At 29.3% G+C, this 10,379-nt stretch overlaps 1 non-coding gene across 1 annotated transcript; it reads left to right on the top strand.

Annotated features, from left to right (window-relative positions):
• Window positions 1–336: 336 nt before the first annotated feature.
• LOC121229734 (small nucleolar RNA R71) lies at window positions 337–443 on the top strand. The gene has a single exon (XR_005927689.1). It is a non-coding gene; the product is annotated as a small nucleolar RNA R71 (small nucleolar RNA).
• Window positions 444–10,379: the final 9,936 nt, after the last annotated feature.

The following is a 10,379-nucleotide window of genomic DNA, read 5'->3' as shown; positions in this document are numbered from 1 at the left end:
CAATAAACACAAGCTACATTTTCAAATTGAATCGTTGGCTAAGCTGCAAAATTATTAAACCCATTAGTGGTAAAATTTTTAAGTATTGAGGAAATCGAAGATACCTGAAATGCTGGTGAAGTGAGAGTGTCCACTTCATGTACTGTAACAACTTGTCTTCTTGACGCTGCTCGATTGGTTGGCTATTAGTAATTGTTGCTGGGAATCCTCTTGATGATTTCATAAGCCTGATTATAAGACTTAGAAAGGAGAGCTCCATTACCAGAAGCGTATACTACCATTCTCGTGTGAGCATTAATACCATTATAGGATATCTCAAGTTGAATGTAATACGGGATTCCATGATGAGGGTACTTTTGTAATAATTCTTTGTATCTTTCCCATGCCTCATACAAGGACTCACCATCCATCTATTGGAAAGTAGTGATCTCGTTCCTCAACTTAGCATTCTTGCTAGTTGGGAATACTTCATAAAAAATCTTTCTGCTAACTCTTGCCATGTGGGAACTGAATCTGGTGGCAATAAGTTCAACCAAGCTCAAGCTTTGTTCCTTAGCGAATGTGGGAAAAATTTTAATCGTAGTGCATATTCGGGTACTCCACCTAATTTGAAAGAATCACTCACCTCTATACACAATATTAAGTGAAGGTGAGGATCTTCGGTAGGTATTCCACTGAATTGGCTCATTGTCTGAAGCATCTAGAACATGACTAGCTTTAGCTCAATTTGTTGTGCCTCAATTTTGGGTCTCCTAATACCCGGATTAAGCACATGAAACATTGGCACGATATACTATCTTAGGGCTCTATCCCTATCATTAGCAATAAAGATAGGATTTTGAGTAGGGTTTGCTCCGTTTCCTTTATTCAGATTTTCAAATTTCATCCCTTCAATCCTTTTTTGAACTGCTTGTTATCTTCTTTGTTGAAAAATTCTTTCAATCTCAGGGTCTATGGGGAGTAAATCGATAATTCGATCAATACTCATAAACACCTAAAACAATCACAGAAAAATAATGAAATTAAAATTAAACAGAAAAATAAACCAAAATGCAAAATTAACAAATTCTCAAATAATGACTTTTAAAACAGTCTCCAACAATGGCGCCAAAAACTTGGAACAATGGAAATGTGCAAGTGTACACAATCACAACAAGTAATAAAGTGACAAGTAAATGTTGAGTTATTATACACCAAAAGGGCTGTGTTTGAAAATATTTATGAAATGCAATTAAAAACACTCTGGTGAAGGAAAATATTTTGTTTTGAAAAAGGGTTTAATATAACTAGATTTTAACTAAGAAAATTAAAAGGGTAAAGTTTCCAATGTACTATTTTTGAAAAATAAGTTTAATCAATATGACATAATTGTGTTAGATCAATTACATTTCTTAACTTAATATTACTAAAAAAATGTTCATTTTGTTACAAATAAATTCACAGCAACTTGGTAATTTGTTAATATAGCACATATAGACTTATTAAATTAACTAATCTCTTGAACTTATTACTATGCCAATTCAAATAATAATCAATTTTAATAAGCAAGTAAAAGATTAAGTGAAGTAACAATATATTCCTAAATTGAAACAGATTAATCACAATAATCTTGCAAGTTATGCAAGGCTAATGTATTGTCCTCCTTAGCCTTGGTGACACCAATGGACAGTCCCTTGATGTTTCCAATTAGTTGGAGTTAATAAAATTAAGTAATGAGCTGAAAGAACTGAATAGACTTGCTTAAATGGCTTGTTTTGATCAGCTGAATAGTTTTGAACTTATTAAAGTCAGCTTGGACACTTTAATGGTCCTTAGGTGTGAACCAACGAATTTGAATAGTCTTTGTGTGTGAATGCTCAAAACTGAACGGGCAACAAGTGTGAAAGGAATTTCCAGCAAGTGTGAAAGCTCTTAGGGCTGTTGGATTCCACGAAGTGGCAGCTTGGAGAAAGAAACCAGCAACTTACCTTTTTCCCTTAGTGTTCACGAAGAGTTGCTTGGAGCACCTAAATCATCAGCACACTTTTCATTCAAACTGTCCATGCATGTGGCTGGAACAATTTAATTCAGGAAATTAAATCAGCTCAAGACATAATAAATTCGGCAACTATGATAATCTATAAATGCAGCTGAGACAAATTAAAATATGTATTAACTAAGACATTTAATTTTTCTCAAACTTAGATACATTAACAGCTATTAACATGTATTAAACTAAGACATATTTAACACTTTAATTAACATGTTCAGATTAGCACATATTTATTAACTTGAGTTGAACTAATTAAATTAACTAAACGTATTTAATTTATTCCAGCAACTAAAAATGTATAAATTAAAAAAAAAGAAATAGAATCGAGCTCAATGAGCTAGGATCGAGCTAAATAAGCTCGAATCAGGTTGCAAGTTTTTCTTGGCTTGCTTTTTTATGAACTCTCGATAAACCCCAATGGCATTTCCAAAGGTTCCACACCAACTCTAGGAGGGTCTCGGGTCGTGGTCGTATCACCCTTATTGATAAAATCAGAAAGTGTGGTGTCGAGGAATTTAAAGGCAAAACGGATGACAACCTAGCTAAGGTAAAGTATTGGCTTGAAAACATTCATAGAGTTTTTGACGAAATCATCTGTTCTCTCGATGATTATCTTAGATGTGTTGTGTTCTTACTTAAAAATGAGGCTTATAACTGGTGGTCGACGTTGACAGCGGTTGTATTGCTAGACAAAGTAAATGGGGATTTATTCAAATTCAAGTTTAGAAAGAAATATGTCAGTAAATGATACTTGGATTGAAAAAAGAAAAAATTTCTTGAATCGAAATAGGGAAATAAATCTATAGCCGAGTACAAGCGAGAATTTGTGCAGCCCAATAAATATACCCAAGAAATTGTGTCAACTGAGGAAGAAATGTGCATCCATTTTGAAGATAGGTTAAATGATAAGATTAAAATGTTAGTTGGCACGATGGAATTGTGAGGGTTCGTGATGTTATCTAACCGGGCACAAAAGATGGAAGAAATCTGCTACAATAAGATACGGAATGAAAGAAAATCTCAGGATTTTGGTAAACAGAGTTCCTCTAGACCATTTTCGGCTCCACTGTCAAAGAAATTGACAGAAGTTTTCAGCTAATTTACTTCACCATCTGGGTTTTCAAGTAGAAATAATCCGAGGCAGCATGATTCGATATCTTAGGTATTACCTGCGAATAATGTTGGCAGTGTCCATAGTGCTCCGAGACCTATATGCGAACATTGTGGAAAATTACATGTTGGTGAATACAAAACCAAGTTAGGTGCATTTTTCAAATGTGGATTGATAGTTCATTTCATACGAAATTTCCTGAGAAAAGTGAGGGACAATGATGAGCGGAGTATAAAGAAGTTGTTTATGCTTCAAAAAGGTAGACGTCCTAGTCAAAGAAGTAATACTAGAGGCAATCATAGTGGACCAAAGGCACAGTTGTTAGATCTGAAGCTAGAGCACTTGCTTGAGTATATGCCATCTGAGCCAAGGAGGAAGCTACCACACCTAATGCTATTATCGGTACATTCTATTTGTTTGATGTAATTGTGTATGCACTGATTGGCCATAGGTCAACTCACTCATATATTTGCATTGCATTATCAATGGATAAGAATTTATCTATTGAGTTAACTGAGTTTGGTGTTTGAGTTACTAATCCATTAGGTCAGTATATGATAGTTAATGTGTCCAAAGTGTCTACTGAGAATACAGGGTTGTGACTTTCCTACGATTTGATGTTGTTACCATTTCACGAATTCGATATCATTCTGAGAATGGATTGGTTGACGTTACACGATGCTATAGTGAATTGTATATTGAAACGATTGATTTGAGATGTTAGATTGGTGAAATGATTACAATTAAGTCTGATAGATCAGATAGTGCTACTAAAGTTATTTTAGCTATCTCTGTACATAAATTGATTTGAAAATGCTATGAAGCATTTTTGGCTTATATACTTGATACTTGAGTATCGAGATTGAAGATTTATTAGGTATGATTGTTAATGAGTTTATTGACATGTTTCTTGAAGAGTTATCAAGATTACCGCCTAAACGTAAAGTTGAATTTGTGATTGACTTGATGCTTGGACTACTACAATATCAATTGCACTGTATTGAATGGCACCAACTGAGTTCAAAGAACTTAAAGCACAGTTGCAAGAATTGTCAGACAGAGGTTTTATTTGGCTGAGTGTATCTCTTTGGGGTACACCTATGCTATTTGTGAAAAAGAAAGACTGGTCGATGAGATTATGTATCGATTACCGATAATTGAATAAAGTTATGATAAAGAATAAATTTTTTTGCCCTGTATCAGTGATTTGTTTGCGTGAAACAATTTTTTCAAAAATAGACCTCAAATTCGGTTATTATCAATTGTGAGTTAAAGATATTGATGTGTTGAAAACTACTTTTCGAACTCGTTATGACCACTATGAATTTCTGGTAATTTCGTTTGGATTAACTAATGCTCATGTCATTTTTATGGATTTGATGAATCGAATGTTTTAGCCTCATTTGGATAGATTTGTGGTTGTGTTTATTGATGATATGCTGATCTATTCTAAAATAGAATCCGAACATGCTCAGCATTTGAGAATTGTGTTGCAGACTTTGCATGAGAAACAATTGTACGCAAAATTCAGTAAATGTGAATTTTGGCTCAGAAAGGTTGGATTTCTGGCCATGTGATTTCAGCAGATGTGATTCATGTTGACCCGAGCAGGATCTTTATTATTGTTAATTGGAAAGCTCTACAAAATGTCTCTAAAGTGCATAGTTTTCTGGGTTTAGCTGGCTAGTACGATGATTTGTTAAGAATTTTTCGATAATTTGAAGCTTATTCAGAAAACCATTAAATTTATTTGGTCAAATAGATGTCAGCAAAGTTTTGATAAGTTGCAAGTTTTATTAACAAAAGCTCTTGTTTTGACTCAGCCTAAATCTAGGAAAGAATATGTTGTTTACAGTGATGTATCACTTAGTGGATTAGGTTGTGTATTGATTCAAGACAGAAAGGTTATAGCTTTTGCTTCTCGATAGCTAAAATCACAGGAGAGAAACTACCCAACTCACGATTTAGAATTGGTCGCAATTGTTTTCACTTTGACGGTTTGGTGACATTATCTGTACGGCGAGAAATGTCACGTATATACTGATCATAAAAGCTTTAAATATTTAATGACTCAAAAATTATTAAACCTGAGACAATGACGGTGGCTCGTGTTATTGAAAGATTATGATCTGGTAATTGATTATCACCAGGGAAAAGCTAACGTTGTTGCGGATGCATTAAGTTAGAAATCATTGTTTGCCCTACGAGCGTTGAACACTCAAATAACTCAGATGATTTAATATTTAATTTAATTATGAAATATATTTATTTTCTTTGAGTTTTGACATATAAATTAAGAATAAATGAATAATGATACATTGTAGATTAGATTACCAATATATTGATATATTATTTTTTTATATTGATATATAAAAAATTGATTTTAACATTACTAATTATTACCATTTTTAAAATAAAACCATATTTATATATATTATATTTTTTTAATTAAAATACTTGGATTCTATTATTATAAATTTACCCAATTATATTCAATGATTTTATAGATTTATAATTTTATTAATTAATAATTTAATCTATTTTTAAAAGTAGAATTTTTAAAAGATATGACCATGTTAGTTAATTTCATATTAATATATTTTCATATTAATTAATATTAATTTTATTATTATCACGTAAAAATATTATTAAATTATTATTTTAGTGTCAATTTAGAAAAATAATTAATAATAAAAACTATTTTCATCAATTTAAAAGTTACTTCAAAGTCAAATTTTAATATATATTATAGATATAGATCATATATATATAATAAAATATATATTAGTAGATTGTTTAAGTGAAACAAAATTTTAAAAATTTCACTTAATTGATATGTATCTATTGTGTTTATGTTAATAAATGATTAACGTGTATATATATATTAATTCTAATTTACAAATGTGAACAAAATCGTTTTAATCTATAAAAAAAAAAACAAATCAAAACCTCAATTAACAATTCATCAAAAAAATCACAATTAATGACATCATTGTGAATAATAAAAATACTTAAAGTAGTTTAACATAGTTTTTTTTAAATAATTATAGTTATTGAATTTTACAATAGCTTGTGAAAAATATCATCAACATAAGCTGCATGGTTTTGAATCAAAATAATGGATTAATATTTGATGCACCGTTCCCATTAGTGTATAAGTCTTATGTGCTAACTATAAATAATAACATGATATATCCCATTAGTGTATAAGTCTTATGTACTAACTATAAATAATAACATGATATATCATCATTAAATTAAATAAAAAATATGAAGGACTTATAAATAAATACTAATAGTTTTATTTATATTATGAATATCTTATTAAGTGGATATTCATCATGATCAAGATAAAATTTTATTGTACTTTGAATTAGATTTCTACTTCTTTTATACTTCTTATGCTTATAAATAGAGACTCTGATGAAGCATTGTAATCACCCATTTTGATCAATAAATTATATTCTCTATTGCTTTCATATTTTCTTTGTTCTTTATTCTCTCCATATCTTTTTATTTTATAACACGTTATCAGCACGATATTGCTCAAAGTGATAGTTCGTTTTATCAACGATCAAATTTATCCTTCATGATTTTCAATATCTTTGACAGCAAGATACAAAGTTTTTACAAGAAGTTTCTTTTATTTAATGTTTCATATCTGATTATTATTTTTTATTCTTCTTCCATTATATGTTATCATTGTTTTGATTAACTTATTTTATTTTTTTGTTCTTAAGGATGGTGAAAGATTTGATACCGTTATCTATATTAAATCGAGAAGTAAGATTCAATCTTAGAATGAATTATGGTTCTTATTCCCGATCTTTGATTTATTGTACAAGTATGGGTAAAGTATAGATTTGGTAAAAAACTTTTATATTTCGACCATATTTTCTTTTTCAATTAAGGTATGACTACTATTAATTTTTATTTGACATAAATTTCACGTTCTAATGGTATTTGATTTTTGTGTTTCTAGATTAAATTTTTTTTATGTAAAAGACATAATTGTTTATTAGATATGTTTGCTATTAATATGGTATGTTTTCTATGTTATTATTTTTTGGTAAATCATTCTTTTTGAAGTTTTTTTTAGTTAAGTTATATTATGCATAATATTTAGATGTTTTGATTATTAAATTCTTGTTATTAAATATTCTTGTAATTTTAATTATGGTAGAAAGTGTTATTAACCTACCATTGCTGATTAAACTGAAATTTGATAGGATCAATTGAGTCTTATTAACTTGCTAATGTTGAATGATTCTATGATATCTTTTAAATTGAACTTATGAATATTTTATTAGAGTAAGATAAGATTTTATAATATATATGCGATATTGAAATTTGATACAATATGTATCAGATAATTTTCAAGCATCGTACATGAAAATTTTGATTATTCATTAAATAATTTTTACTATTAGATTGTAAATGTTATTACGAAAACAAAGTTGTTTTACTACTTGTAATAGTCCTTTTGATAGTAGTCAAGGTGATGATGGTGATGTTAAATATCTCTAGGTATATTTTACTATGATTTATTTATTATATCATATTTATTATAATTGGAGACTAATCATGACAACATGAATAGATAGATTTTAATTTAAAATCCATACATGTTTGCGATGGTGATTATGAAATAAAGAATCTATTGAGATGTTTATAAGTTCGTCCTACTAGATTTGTTGTATTCCCCGAAAGGAATGTAAACATAAAGAAAATAAAATATATACTAATGGACCACTAAAAGTGGGAACATAGTAATAAATAAGAGAACTATGAGAGTTCTCAAGATACTTTTCAAAGGGTAAAGATAACTTATGTTATCAATGTGATAGGAAAGATTATTGGCCACATATGTGCCATATGCCCAATTATTTTGTTTTTGTTAATATTCTTTGAGGAATGATATGAAAATGTAGTAATGAATTCTATCATTACAGATAGAAAAGATTTCTTATTTGGTACTGAAACAAACGAATATTATTCCAATATTTGGTAGTACAAAATTAGCCGAAAGCTCTAGAAGAGCTAATATATTAATACCTTGTGATGGTTAATCTATTGGTTTTAAAAGATATTCATAATGGATCTCATATTGAGACTGTGAATGAGAAAAATATTATATTTCATATGAATAAAAAAGGAGATTTGGTTATTAATTTATAATCTTTGTGATATTCTTTTATCATCATCCCTATTAAAGGGATTGGAAGCAAAATATTTGATTGTGAAAGATCTACTTATGAGTAATAGAATATGATAATTCTATCTAAAGCTCGTTATGGTTGGATGCACCTGAAGTTGCAATTTTTTTTAAAAACTGAGTATAACTCTATAGTATTCAGAATAAGTTCTCAATTAAAATTACGTGGGAAAATATTATTAATGAGAACTTGCAAGAGAAACTTATGTATGAAAAGTTATTGGTTATGTACCTGTTGTACACCTGAAAAATAATATCCACTCTCAAAGTTTGATATTAATAGATTTTTGGGCATTTGAAGATTTTGGCATATTCCTTGAAGCAAATATTGCATACAATTATTCGGAAATTATATTTATTGACTTGGTGACATTATAGACTTCACATTGATTTAGACATTTCCAGTAGTAAATGTCACAATAGTACTTATATGTGGATACAAATTAAAAGGAACGATAATAAAATTATCAATTTGTTACAATTTAGTACAATTGAAACACATGTTAAAGTAAACCAAAAGATTTTGGAGTGACCAGTTAGACTATCCTGGATCATATATGATGTAAAAATTAATTAAGAATTCATATGAACATCTATTAAAGAACCAGAAGATTCTTTAATTTAAAGAATTCTCATTTGTTGTTTGTTCTCAATAAAAATTGGTTCTTAGAAACTCACTAGCTAAAGTTGAGATTTAATGTCTTGCATTTCTGAAATGAATATGGGCCCATTCATCCACCGTGTGGATGGTTTTAATATTATATGATTTTGGTAGATGTATCTACAAAATAATCACATGCATTATCAAATCACAACTTGTCGTTTGCAAGATTACTTGTTTAAATAATTAATTTCAGATTATGCAATTAAAACAATTCATCTTGCTAATGTTGGTGAGTTTACATCCCAAGTTTTCAATGATTATTGCATGTCAATTGTGATAAAAGTTGAACATCCTGTAACTCATGTTGACACACAAAATGATATAGTTGAATTGTTTATCAAATGCCTTCAACTAATAGCTAAACCATTACTTCTGAGAAAAAAAACTTTCTATTTTAGCATGAGATTCATGCTTGTATTGATTTACATGTTGTACCCATCAAGCTAATAAATTATAAATACCTCCCATTACAATTGACTTTTGGTCAAAAGCCAAATGTTTCCTATCTTACAATTTTTGGATGTGTGGTATATGTTCCAACTGCTCCACCACAATGCATAGGTCATAATAAGAGATTGGGAATGTATATTTATATGAGTCTCCTTATAATATTTTTGAGCAATTAATTCAAGATTTAATTGTGACATGAGTTGTCAGTTTTCCCAACATTAGTGGGAGACAAACAATAACTTGTAATGAGTTAGGGGAAGAGCAATAAAACTAAAAGTTCAATATGGATAACTCATTACAAGTTAACTGTTAAATGTATTTACAACCTTAACGAAAATAACCAAGTGTTATATATCATCTAGTATTTTAATTTGAATCAAAATCCCAGTAGGACAATCAGTTAGAATAAATAATAGATTTATCAAAAAATTATTCTAGATGGTCATATAATGGAGGCGGGTGCTCCAGAAGAGACCCAAGACATAACTAATAAGTAAAACTTTAGAAGAGATTCAGGTACCTGAAACTGAATTTTAAAATAATGAAAATAAGAGATCTTGATAAGTTATGTCAATTCGAGAAAATGTGGAATTGAATAATAAAAGTGGTCGACAACGATTTTGCATGCAATATTATTATTGAAATAATGAAATAAAAGGAGAATCCTGAATAAATCTATTGAGAAATATAGATATAGAATAAATTGATCAAAATAGAAAGACGCAACTCAAATACAATTAAATTTGTGGAGTTTTTGGACCAGTAGTCCAAATATCTAAATGTATAAAGCCAATAAGGGTGCGACTGAAGTAGTTTTGCAAAAGCGGAATAAAAATATAAAGTATTTCGCTAAGTCCTAGCATTGATTATGAAAAGATATAATATTCTTTTGTGGTGGATGCAATAA

Source organism: Gossypium hirsutum, chromosome A05 (assembly GCF_007990345.1).
Source record: "Gossypium hirsutum isolate 1008001.06 chromosome A05, Gossypium_hirsutum_v2.1, whole genome shotgun sequence".
In the NCBI taxonomy this organism is placed as follows: Eukaryota; Viridiplantae; Streptophyta; class Magnoliopsida; order Malvales; family Malvaceae; genus Gossypium; species Gossypium hirsutum.
The sequence above is the reverse complement of the archived record's forward strand: the minus strand, read 5'-3'. Positions and strand labels throughout refer to the sequence as shown.